The sequence below is a fragment of the Fukomys damarensis genome, unplaced genomic scaffold (genome assembly GCF_012274545.1).
Source record: "Fukomys damarensis isolate Sample0158 unplaced genomic scaffold, DMR_v1.0_HiC HiC_scaffold_1, whole genome shotgun sequence".
Taxonomy (NCBI): Eukaryota; Metazoa; Chordata; class Mammalia; order Rodentia; family Bathyergidae; genus Fukomys; species Fukomys damarensis.
This window is the reverse complement of record NW_022900913.1, coordinates 9,305,518-9,315,712: the sequence shown is the minus strand read 5'-3', so window position 1 is coordinate 9,315,712 and position 10,195 is coordinate 9,305,518.

The following is a 10,195-nucleotide window of genomic DNA, read 5'->3' as shown; positions in this document are numbered from 1 at the left end:
GTGATATCTGACCTGTCCAGCCATTGCAGAATCCGATATGCTAATTAAGCAACACTTCTGAGGAAGACTAGCCAGCCTCCCAGTGGCTACTTTATTATAAAAGATCTCATAGTGCACTATTGATTTATTTTCACTGGGAAGAGTATTTCTTGTGCACAAGTATCTGGCTTTCTTTTTGCAAGTTGTTCCTCCTATCTTTCCATTTTCTAAAAGAAAATATTTTACTTATTGTCATATTTTCCACATAACGTTATCTTTTACTAAGGAGTGCTTTTAAAGAGAGAAAGGTTAGTTTGGACCCACGTTCTGTCTGCATCTCCATATATTATAGGCATTTTAGATTACGCTGATCACATATATTGTTTTAAATTTTGCTCTAATCTGTAAACAAGAAGGTATGATTATAAGAGTTAAACATTAAGACTTAATAAACTCTGCCTACAATTTACTTCCCCTAAATTCTGTGAGATTTACAGCTTTTACTCTGATTTTCTTTAGGATAAGTTTAGCTTAAATCTAGTATGAGGGTAGGTACTGTATAGCACTCAACTTTATTGCCATTTTCTGAATTGTAAAATGAATAACCTTTATAAGTTATATTTCATAAATATTTTAGAAACCTGAAAATAAAATCCAGAAGAAAATATGGTAATTGACCACCAAAATTTAATTGATACAGGTGAACAAGTGCATCTGCAAATACATACTTTATTTTATTTACATTTAAAATATAAGAGGGCCAGGGATATAGCTCAGCGGTTCGGTGGTCTGCCTCGCAAGCACAAGGACCTGAGTTTGATCCCCGGTACCCCCCAAAAATAAATAAAATAAAATAAAGAAAATGGAAAAAGCTGCACATGGTGGTTAATGGTTCCAATACCTGAAGTCTGGAAGCTGAGAAGGAAGACAGCAAATTTGAGTCCTAGCTACATAACAAGACCCTGTACAAAAGTATGTGTGGATTAAATAAATGAGGCCAATTTAATTTACTTATATTTTTCACATTCTATGTAAGTTACATTTGTTTAAAAATGCTCTGTAAGATAATTTAATTGAAAAATTGGGCTCAGATTCCCAGGAAAAAGAAATGATAAAAAATATTTTTTTGCCTTATCAATTTATCTGCAACTGAAGATACAAGGTTATCTCCATTATCTCTGGTGTGAAAAGTTATTTCTATCAGTTTTGAAATTGACTGTGTGTGTCTTTTCCTATAAGAAATGTAAAACCTGATTTTATTGAAAATCTTGTGGAACAATAAGTATATTAAGGATCTCAATTTTTTTTTCCACAGCTACATCCGATGTCAGACTTGTGGCCAGAGAAGATATCTTTTAAAACATCCTGTCCATCATCCATTATAAAATTGTTAGACTGAAAACTTGGGTATCTGAAGTCTTAGAGGAAACATAGATATGTTTTCAGTAGACTGTGATTACCTTTAGATTTTATTCAATTCTTTAAACTCCCAAAGACATTTTTAAAGTACTGAATAGTCTGGAAACAAAAATATTAGTCACATATTGTTTTCCATATGGAAGGGCATTCAAATCTACAAAAGATCCCGTATTCTAACCAATGTTAAAATCTGTGTGTTTGCCCTTTTGCTTTCAGTTTTGACTGTCCACAATTGCTTCTTTCTCACGAGTCTTATAGACATCTTTTTCTCCAGTCTTCACTCACACCTATCTCCATCCGTCCAACCTTTCCTTGCTTATTTAATTGGAGTGAAAAGCACTTTTCTTGACAGCGCATAAAATACATGATATAGTTCATATATGGGAATAACAAAATTTTATTTTAAAATACTGTTGTTCTAATGTTAACACGAGGGCGAATAAAAAGCCTGGCTGCATATTGGACATGAGTCTTCCTCTTGTGCTCGTGTCTTTCCCTTCTGCTCTCTTCACACAGAGGATCTTCCTTAGGATCAACCCAGAATATTGTAAAATCTGGGAAAAACTTTAACTCTCATTCAGATGCATTATTACATTGACTTTTTTTCTTTAAACTTTCCATCCTTCCAGGTCGGGGATTTAGCTCAGCAGTTCGGTGGCCTGCCTAGCAAGTGCAAGGACCCGAGTTCAATCCCCGGTACCAATAAATAAACAAACAAACAAACAAACTTTCTATCCTTCCAAAGATAGAACAATCTGTGTAACCCAGGGCAGGCATCTGTCAGTGATGAAGCACAATATCTACACTCTCTAATCCTACTAGTTCTCAAATCTAACATGGTAGTATATTTGGAATAGTGCAGGGTAGACACCAAAATAAATATTGGAAATCGATATTCTGGTAATTGTGTCTATCTATCTGCTTATCCATTTATTTATATTTATTTATTTCCATTTAACCACCTGTATTAGTCACTTTCCTTTACTGAGACAAAACACCCAACACCTGCAAATTAAAGGAGGAGAGGCTTATTTTGGCTAATTTCTGTGGTTTCCTTCCATAGCTTGCTAGTTCTGAGGTAGGAAAGGCATGGAGAAAATGTAAATTGGAGGCAAGTTGCTCACCCCAAGCAAGATAATTTCTGTGGTTTCCTTCCATAGCTTGATAGTTCTGAGGTAGGAAAGGCATGGAGAAAATGTAAATTGGAGGCAAGTTGCTCACCCCAAGCAGGCCAGGAAGCAGAGAAGAAGGAAGCAGGTGTGGATGAGAAGATGCCCTTTGGGTCATCTTCCCCAGGGGCCACCTCAAAACAGATCCCAGCTCTGATCAAGAGACTTCAGGGTGGCATTTTAGCTCTAAACCACCACACCATCCAAGACGATATCTAGATAAATCCATTTTTCCTTAAAACATCAAGAACACCTTGTGTTCTAATGGAACATATATTTAAATGTTTTCTGTTTTAAATATCCTTGAGCACAAGATTCCGAGTTCAATCCCTGGTACCACATACATATATATTTTATAAATGGAGAAATACATTCAAATTTGCAACAATGAAGACTCAAATTCAGTCATAATTAATGTATTACTTCATATTTACAATACTAACCAAATAACTATGAGATATTTGTATTTGCATTTCTTTATTTTTCTTCACTTCTCCTGTTATATGCTTTTATGCATATTACCTTTTTTTCTGTATTACTTTTTATATTTTAATCCATGTAAAATTTTCATAATGCATTTCATATACAAATATATATACATCATATACATGTATAAATACAAATGTATGCAACTATACATTTCAAAATTTATTTAATTGCATCTTTCCAATTTATACTTTATTTTTTTCAAGCTTGGTTACCTTTTAGTTTTAGTTTTTTTATTTCTTTGTGTGATAATAGAAATAAATCAGAATCTGGAGGATGGGGTAAGAAAGAGGTGAGGGAGTGGAAAAACAATTAAGATGTGCAATGTGCATGTACAAATTCTTTATAATGAATGTAAAAAGAAATCCTTGCATTGAAATGTAGGGATGGAATGATATACTTAAGTAAAAAAGCTCATATAGTGTAACCACCTTTACAGCAAAATTTAGAGTGGTAGGTAATGATAATAACAGATAATAGGAAATAGGATAATAGAATGTTTGCAAAGAGAAAGCAACTAAGAGATGGAGGGAGGGCATTTTAAAAAACCAAGATGTAGTAGGTATGTCAACTCTCCAGATGAGTACGATCATTATGCAATATGATCATATGCAAATAATATGTACTAAAAAATTTTAAAATAAAAATACACCACCAAAATGCAACTAAAATATACACAAATAATCTTGAAAATCTAGTTAATATGATGACAATTTACATCTGTACATAAAATTTACAAATAAAGAAGTCTAGAAATTAAAACAAATTTATATAAATACAGCAATAAAGCTAACAAAATTACAGGAACAGATTTGTCTTATTATTCTCACACAGGCAAATATAAATGTGAAAGACGCTCAGAAATGTCAACGCCAATGGACATCTTATCCAATTACAGTGCAAAAGCAGAATCAGAACAAATTAAAGTTAGAAATGGCAGCAGATGAGCTTTCTGATCAATCATGATGAAACAATTAAGTATACAAAGACTTAACAGCCGTTCTTTCACACTATGCAAAAATAATCAACCTAGATGAATTTCATAGTTAAATAGAAAGACTTAAACCATGGAGACTTTAGAAAAGTCCATAAGAGAATATTTTTAATTTCTTGATTTAAAAATAGTATGTAAGAGAGGACTCCCCCAAAAGTAAGATCATGTTTTAAAATAGCCAAATAACACATAAAATTATACACATTTATTAGTATGATACCATACACGTATACAATGTATAATGGTCTTGAGTTAAGTATCATAATCATCACCTCAAACATTTAATCAAAATAGTTAAACAAAAGGATTTTGCATGTGCATGCCACAAAGCTTTAGTATTGGGCTCACACTAAGGTGAAAAATTACATTTTGTGAAAAAATTCTATTGAGAAGAAAAGTAAAGAGTAAAAGACATCTCAGTGGGAAAAAATATTTTCAGCACAAATATCTAGGAACTTGCATGCAAATAATATAAAAACACAATTGCAATCAATGAGGAAACCAGAGAGCCCTATAGAATTTGAACAAAGTTCTTGCAAAATCAGTGTATGAAAGGTCAATAGCTACATGCCACATTATTCGTATTTGTTATTCATCATGGAAATAAAAATTAGAATGACAGTGCAAAAAAATCTTTGCAGATATCATAATGGAAATTGTAGACAATGCCACCTGTTTATTCCAAAGTAAAACCACCAGAATCCACACGCTTAGCTGTAGAAGATATCAGGAGATAACAGTTCTTTGAAAGCTGTCTGAAATCTCTACAAAAGCTGCATTATTCATAATTTTGAATGCACCACTCTTCTGCTTGCTTCTCTCATGAGAAGGATATTCATGTGTTCAGAAGAATCAAATGAAAGTATGTTCCTAACAGCGTTATACAAAATTTGTCCTGAAAAATAAATGTCTAAAGGCCCTCCAGGAGTGCAATTGGTCAGGAAATGTGAGTATGCTTGGATAGAGAATGCAAGAGTAAAACGGGATTGTTTTGGATATCGTAACACACAAGACTATGAGTAAATCTACGAAGGAAACAGAGAAAAAAGAAAGAAAACAAGCACGCAGAAAATGCAAGGCTCTGTGAGCTTCCATGTAGGTAAAATTCATAAACAGGCAAAAGTAACCGCAGCACTGGAAGCAAACACATGGTATTTACTGGAACTCTTAGAGTAAGGGGAGAAAGGAGAGATTTTTGGTCCTGATAATGTTCTGTCGCTACTTTTTGCCATTATGTAGATTTAAAATTCATCAAAATGTACTGTGCAATCTGTAAACTTTTTAAGAATAGGTGTAAAATGTACTCTAAAGCCAAACACATGGTAAACCTAAGAGGAAATTGGACTAACCAAGCTGGCCTGTATAGAATAGTATAGTAGTAAAGACCTACTCATTACATGGTCAGTTAACTGTGTCTCCATAGAAAGAGTGAAATGACAATCTTGTGTCTGTTTTAAATAATATTTTGGTATTCATTTAAATTCTATTTGGTACCTAGAAGGGGCGGAGTTGTGTAGCTAGTTCTCTCACATTAAAACATCACCAATTTCCTATATATTTTTTCTAGTTCAGTGTTATAAGTGAGTAAATTAAATGTATTCTGGTAAAAGTAAATATTTAATGACCCATTTTAGAAAGTCATTTACAAGCATTTCTGAAAGATAATGCATTATTCGCAGTTATGAATTTATATTAATAGAAATGAAAATGGAAATCTCTATACCAATCAGAATACAGAAATGTCTTTTTTGGCTTTAGAATAAAATAAATGTGCAATGTTCTTAAGATATAAAATTATGGTTTGTTCAAATACCTTAACATCATGTGAACAAGTACTATTTTAGTTACTTTTCCCTTGTTGCTGAGACAAAATACCTGACACCCAAAGGTAAAAGGGAGAAAAGTACGTTTAGCTCACAGTGTATAGACATTTCAGTCCATAGTCAGCTGCCTCCAAGGCAGGTGGACCACACACAGCAAAGGGAATCCACAGAGGATAAACAGTTCCTGGCACACACACCGTAGCAAAAGCAACGAGGCAGCATCTTTCTGCCCCTTTTATCTCATCCAGACTACCAGATCATGGTAACGCCAAAGCAATCTACACACTGGATTAGTAACCACAGTTTCTTAATCCCAGCACCACACACTCTAGGCTCAGCCACCTCTGGAAAGGCCACCTATGACTGAATGAGGCTCTCAGGGACACCTAGACCAAAACCCAAAATAGTAACATTCCACCCCTGGCTACCAATGAACCGAAAGGCATTTAGTCCATGTCTACGAGTTGCCAAAGACCAACCATTTCAGCATTGCTGAAAAGTTCAAATCCTAATTCTCCTCTGAGCTTTAAGGCAAACTTAGCTGTGAGCCCCTCTACAAATGAAAGGAAAGTTGAAGTACAAGACATATGATAAACATTACCATTCCAAAAGGTACAAGTAGAGGGATACAAGGGAACGGGAACAGACCAAGTCCAAAATGCAGCAGGGCAAACATTAAATGCTGTAGTTCCATGTGCAGTCTGGGGCAAGATGTGAGCTCCGAAGGGCTCGGGAGGCCCTGCCCCCATGGCACTGCCTGTGGTGGTAGCTCCCATGGCTTCTCTCTGGGTCAGCTCTGTTCCCTCCTTGCAGTTTTCCTCAGATGACCCGTGCTCCTGGCTTCTCCGAACTTCTGGGGTCTCCACTGCACCTTTGGCTTCACACTCACAGCTTCACACACTGCCCTAAACGGGGCGCCCTGCCTGGATTCCTGGCCTTCTGAAATCTGGGTGGAGGCCTTCCTGACCCTACAACTGTTGCACTGCATTCATCTAAAACTCACACCACATGTGTAATGACATGAGGTTTTCTGCCAGCTGGAGCAGTATAGCCAGGCTTCCTCTATCTTGGCTGTAGGAGTTGAGTATCTCGCAAGAGACTTGCTGTGACTTTGAGTCCAGCCTGGGCAGTATAGGGAATTCAAGACCAGCCATGAATATGCAAAGACAATTGTCTCAAAAAATTATCTATCTTATCAGTTTATTGTGTCCATCATGATCATACTGGGATGAAATGGTTTATCATGTGTGTTGTGCTTTTGGAGTGTTTTCTTTAAAAGCTGGTCTAGCAAACATTGTGTCAAAGAAGCCATCAATATTAGGATGGAAGCCCATGTATTTTAGACTACCATAACTATGCCTGGATTTGGAAAACTGGAAACCTATTATTTTCTTCTCTTCCTAGGAAGAGCTGCCAGGAAAATATTATGGGGGCAGAGGAAGCTATATTGCATATATATTCCCATGACATACGCACAGTGAGTAGGCTACATGCTTATAAATGCTTGTAACCCTCCTCATTGTAGCCATAGCAGATGGAGAGCAGGAGGAGAAATTACTTCCTTTCTTCCTGGCACCCTCTGTCCCAGGACTTTGTCTTGTGTTTGCCTTTAGCATTAGCTCCATGGCCCTGTCACAATCTTTCCATTGCAGAAAAGGACATGCTAGCCTAACTAAGACTGTGATCGAATTACTGTTTTCTTTTCTGCCTCTATCTTTCTTACAGCTATCAGTGCCTTATAATCTTGGCTTGCCATACTCCTTTGATTCCAGGCAGTATTCTGTGTCACAGGAGCTGCTCTGATTTTTGATCCCTTCCACACTTGATATATACTCTAGGAAATCCTACATGCTGTACATATCATCTCTATTTTTATCTTCTCCAGTCTGTTGCAGGCCCTGCGGAAAACATATCCCAGCATGACTTCTCACGTTCCCTGCAAAGTTAAGCAAAGTTAAGATGTACAGATTTCCCACCCAGCCCCTGTCCCTACCACAGCGTACCCATTCTCAGTATCCTGTACCAGAGTGACGGATCTGTGGCGATGCATGGACTTATGAGGACACACGTTATCACTCAAGGATCGTATTCTATACAAAGGAACACTTTTGATGGCAGTACTCTGCCTTGAAGGATTAATGATGATGCGTGCTCCCCATTTAGTACTGTAGGGTAGACTCACCCCCGCGACAGTACTCCCTGATCTAGCCATTTATTCCTCTCTTCAGCCCATGACGACTACTGATCTGAGTGGTATGTTCACAGTTTTGCCACTTCCGGAATATTATGAACTTGAAATCTCACCACATGTAGCTTTGGCTGACAGACTTCTTTCTCCTAGATGCAGGTATCTTAAAATTTTTCCATCATTTCCTTGGCCTGGTAGCTTATTTATTTTTAGTGTCAAAAATACTTCTTTGTCTCTTTGTACTAATTCATGTATTCATTTGTGTACTGAAGGACACCTAGGTTACTTCAAGATTTGTGGCAATTATTAATAGAACTTTTATAAACACAAGTAGAGATTTCTGTACGAACATAACTTTTCCACTCATTTGAGTAAATACCAAGGAGCTCAGTTGTGGTAACATTTAGTATTTGCCTGTTTAGGCATTTGAGAAACTGACAGAGCTAATGCCAAAGTAGCTGTACTATTTTAAATTCTGGTCACACTCCTTTTAATATATCTGTTACAGTTCTCTCCTATCTAAATGTACATATCTCTTTTCATTTAGAGGTTATAAGTTTCCTAGAAGTTGTATCATATATTTAACTCTTCATTCTCATACATCCTGAAGATAGTTGTGTTTCCAGAGCTCAGTACATCCTGAAGGCTCTTTATTTAATAATTGTGTGATAAATTATTATATTTCATAAAAAATTAAAATACAATTTTCAACATTTCTCAAATTTTATAGTGTGAAAAGGTTTCCTGAAAATTAATGTAATATAATTATTTTATGAGTTGTTTTTAGTATATTCAATATACATAGAGTTGTTTTTCTAAATAGATACAAATGAGGAGTATATCATATTAACAAATGTGGCATAATTCCTTATACATTACCCATATTGTAAGATTTAAAATTATTAAAAGGATAAGGCCATCACACTTTTGACACAAACTGAAAACATTCACACATAGTATGAATTATTTTCTAAGTAAATCTTATGAGTAATTTTAAATACATCTGCATTCTATAATGAATTACCCTGTTGATATTTACCATCAAGAGAGAGCATAGGGCCGGAGATTTAGCTCAGTGGTTTGGTAGCCTTCCTTGCAAGTGCAAGGACTGGGATTCAATCCCCGGTACCAAAAATAAATAAATAAATAAATAAAAGAGAGAGAGAGAGAGAGAGCATAAATTATTTTCAGGAATTCAACTTAAAACATCATTCATATTATACTATATTATTTAACTCCAAAAGATGGAAAGATGCATGAATATTTGTCTTTAACGTTATTGTATTTTCTCTACCCACAGATGTGGTTCATGTCTATATAAATATTTATAATTATATCAATATCACTTGTAGGTATATGAGTTATGTGGTACTCATTACTTTACAAATTAAGTTAAAATCACTCTCTGTATTAAATTTTCAGTTGGTATTGAGTATGAATTGGCTTAATTGTTATTGTCTTATGTCCTTGATCTATTACCAGTGTCAATGAGTATCTTAGTTAACTGAGGGTGATACTAGCCCAGCAGTCTGGGAGACTGAAAAGAAAAGCAACTCATTAACAATTACAAGGAAATAATGATAGCAACACAAATCCATGTATGAATTAATAATAGAAGATTTTATTCAACCTTTCATCTCAGTTACTGCTATTTCCCTTCAAGTAATTTCTGGTTCATAGTTATATATGGGGTCTTCTCTGTAGACCCAAGGTTTTGGAGATCTCCTTCTGCTTTTTTCTTAAGGCTCTGAAGAAAACAAAACTGTCAATGCAATAGTAAGAATGGGGCTTGGGGAGTTAAGGAGGTAGAGTGGAATTTAACTGTAAAGCTTCGGGAAAATGACAACACTTGAAAGTCAAGCTTGAAAGAGAGTCTTTATGAAAAAGCATTCCTGTACATATTTGGCATAGAATATTCCATGTTATCATAAATATTAAGGTGTATATATTTTAAAAGACATATAAACTGGATGAATATTTTCATATCTACTATGAATAATCATATTTATTAAACTGTTCATATGTTTATCAGACAGAGAAAATATTTGGAATCAAATATTTTCTCTTTGTTTTATTTCTGCAGAAATACTGGGAAAAGTAAAATATCACAAATAATTCTTGTCTCACTTTCTATAAT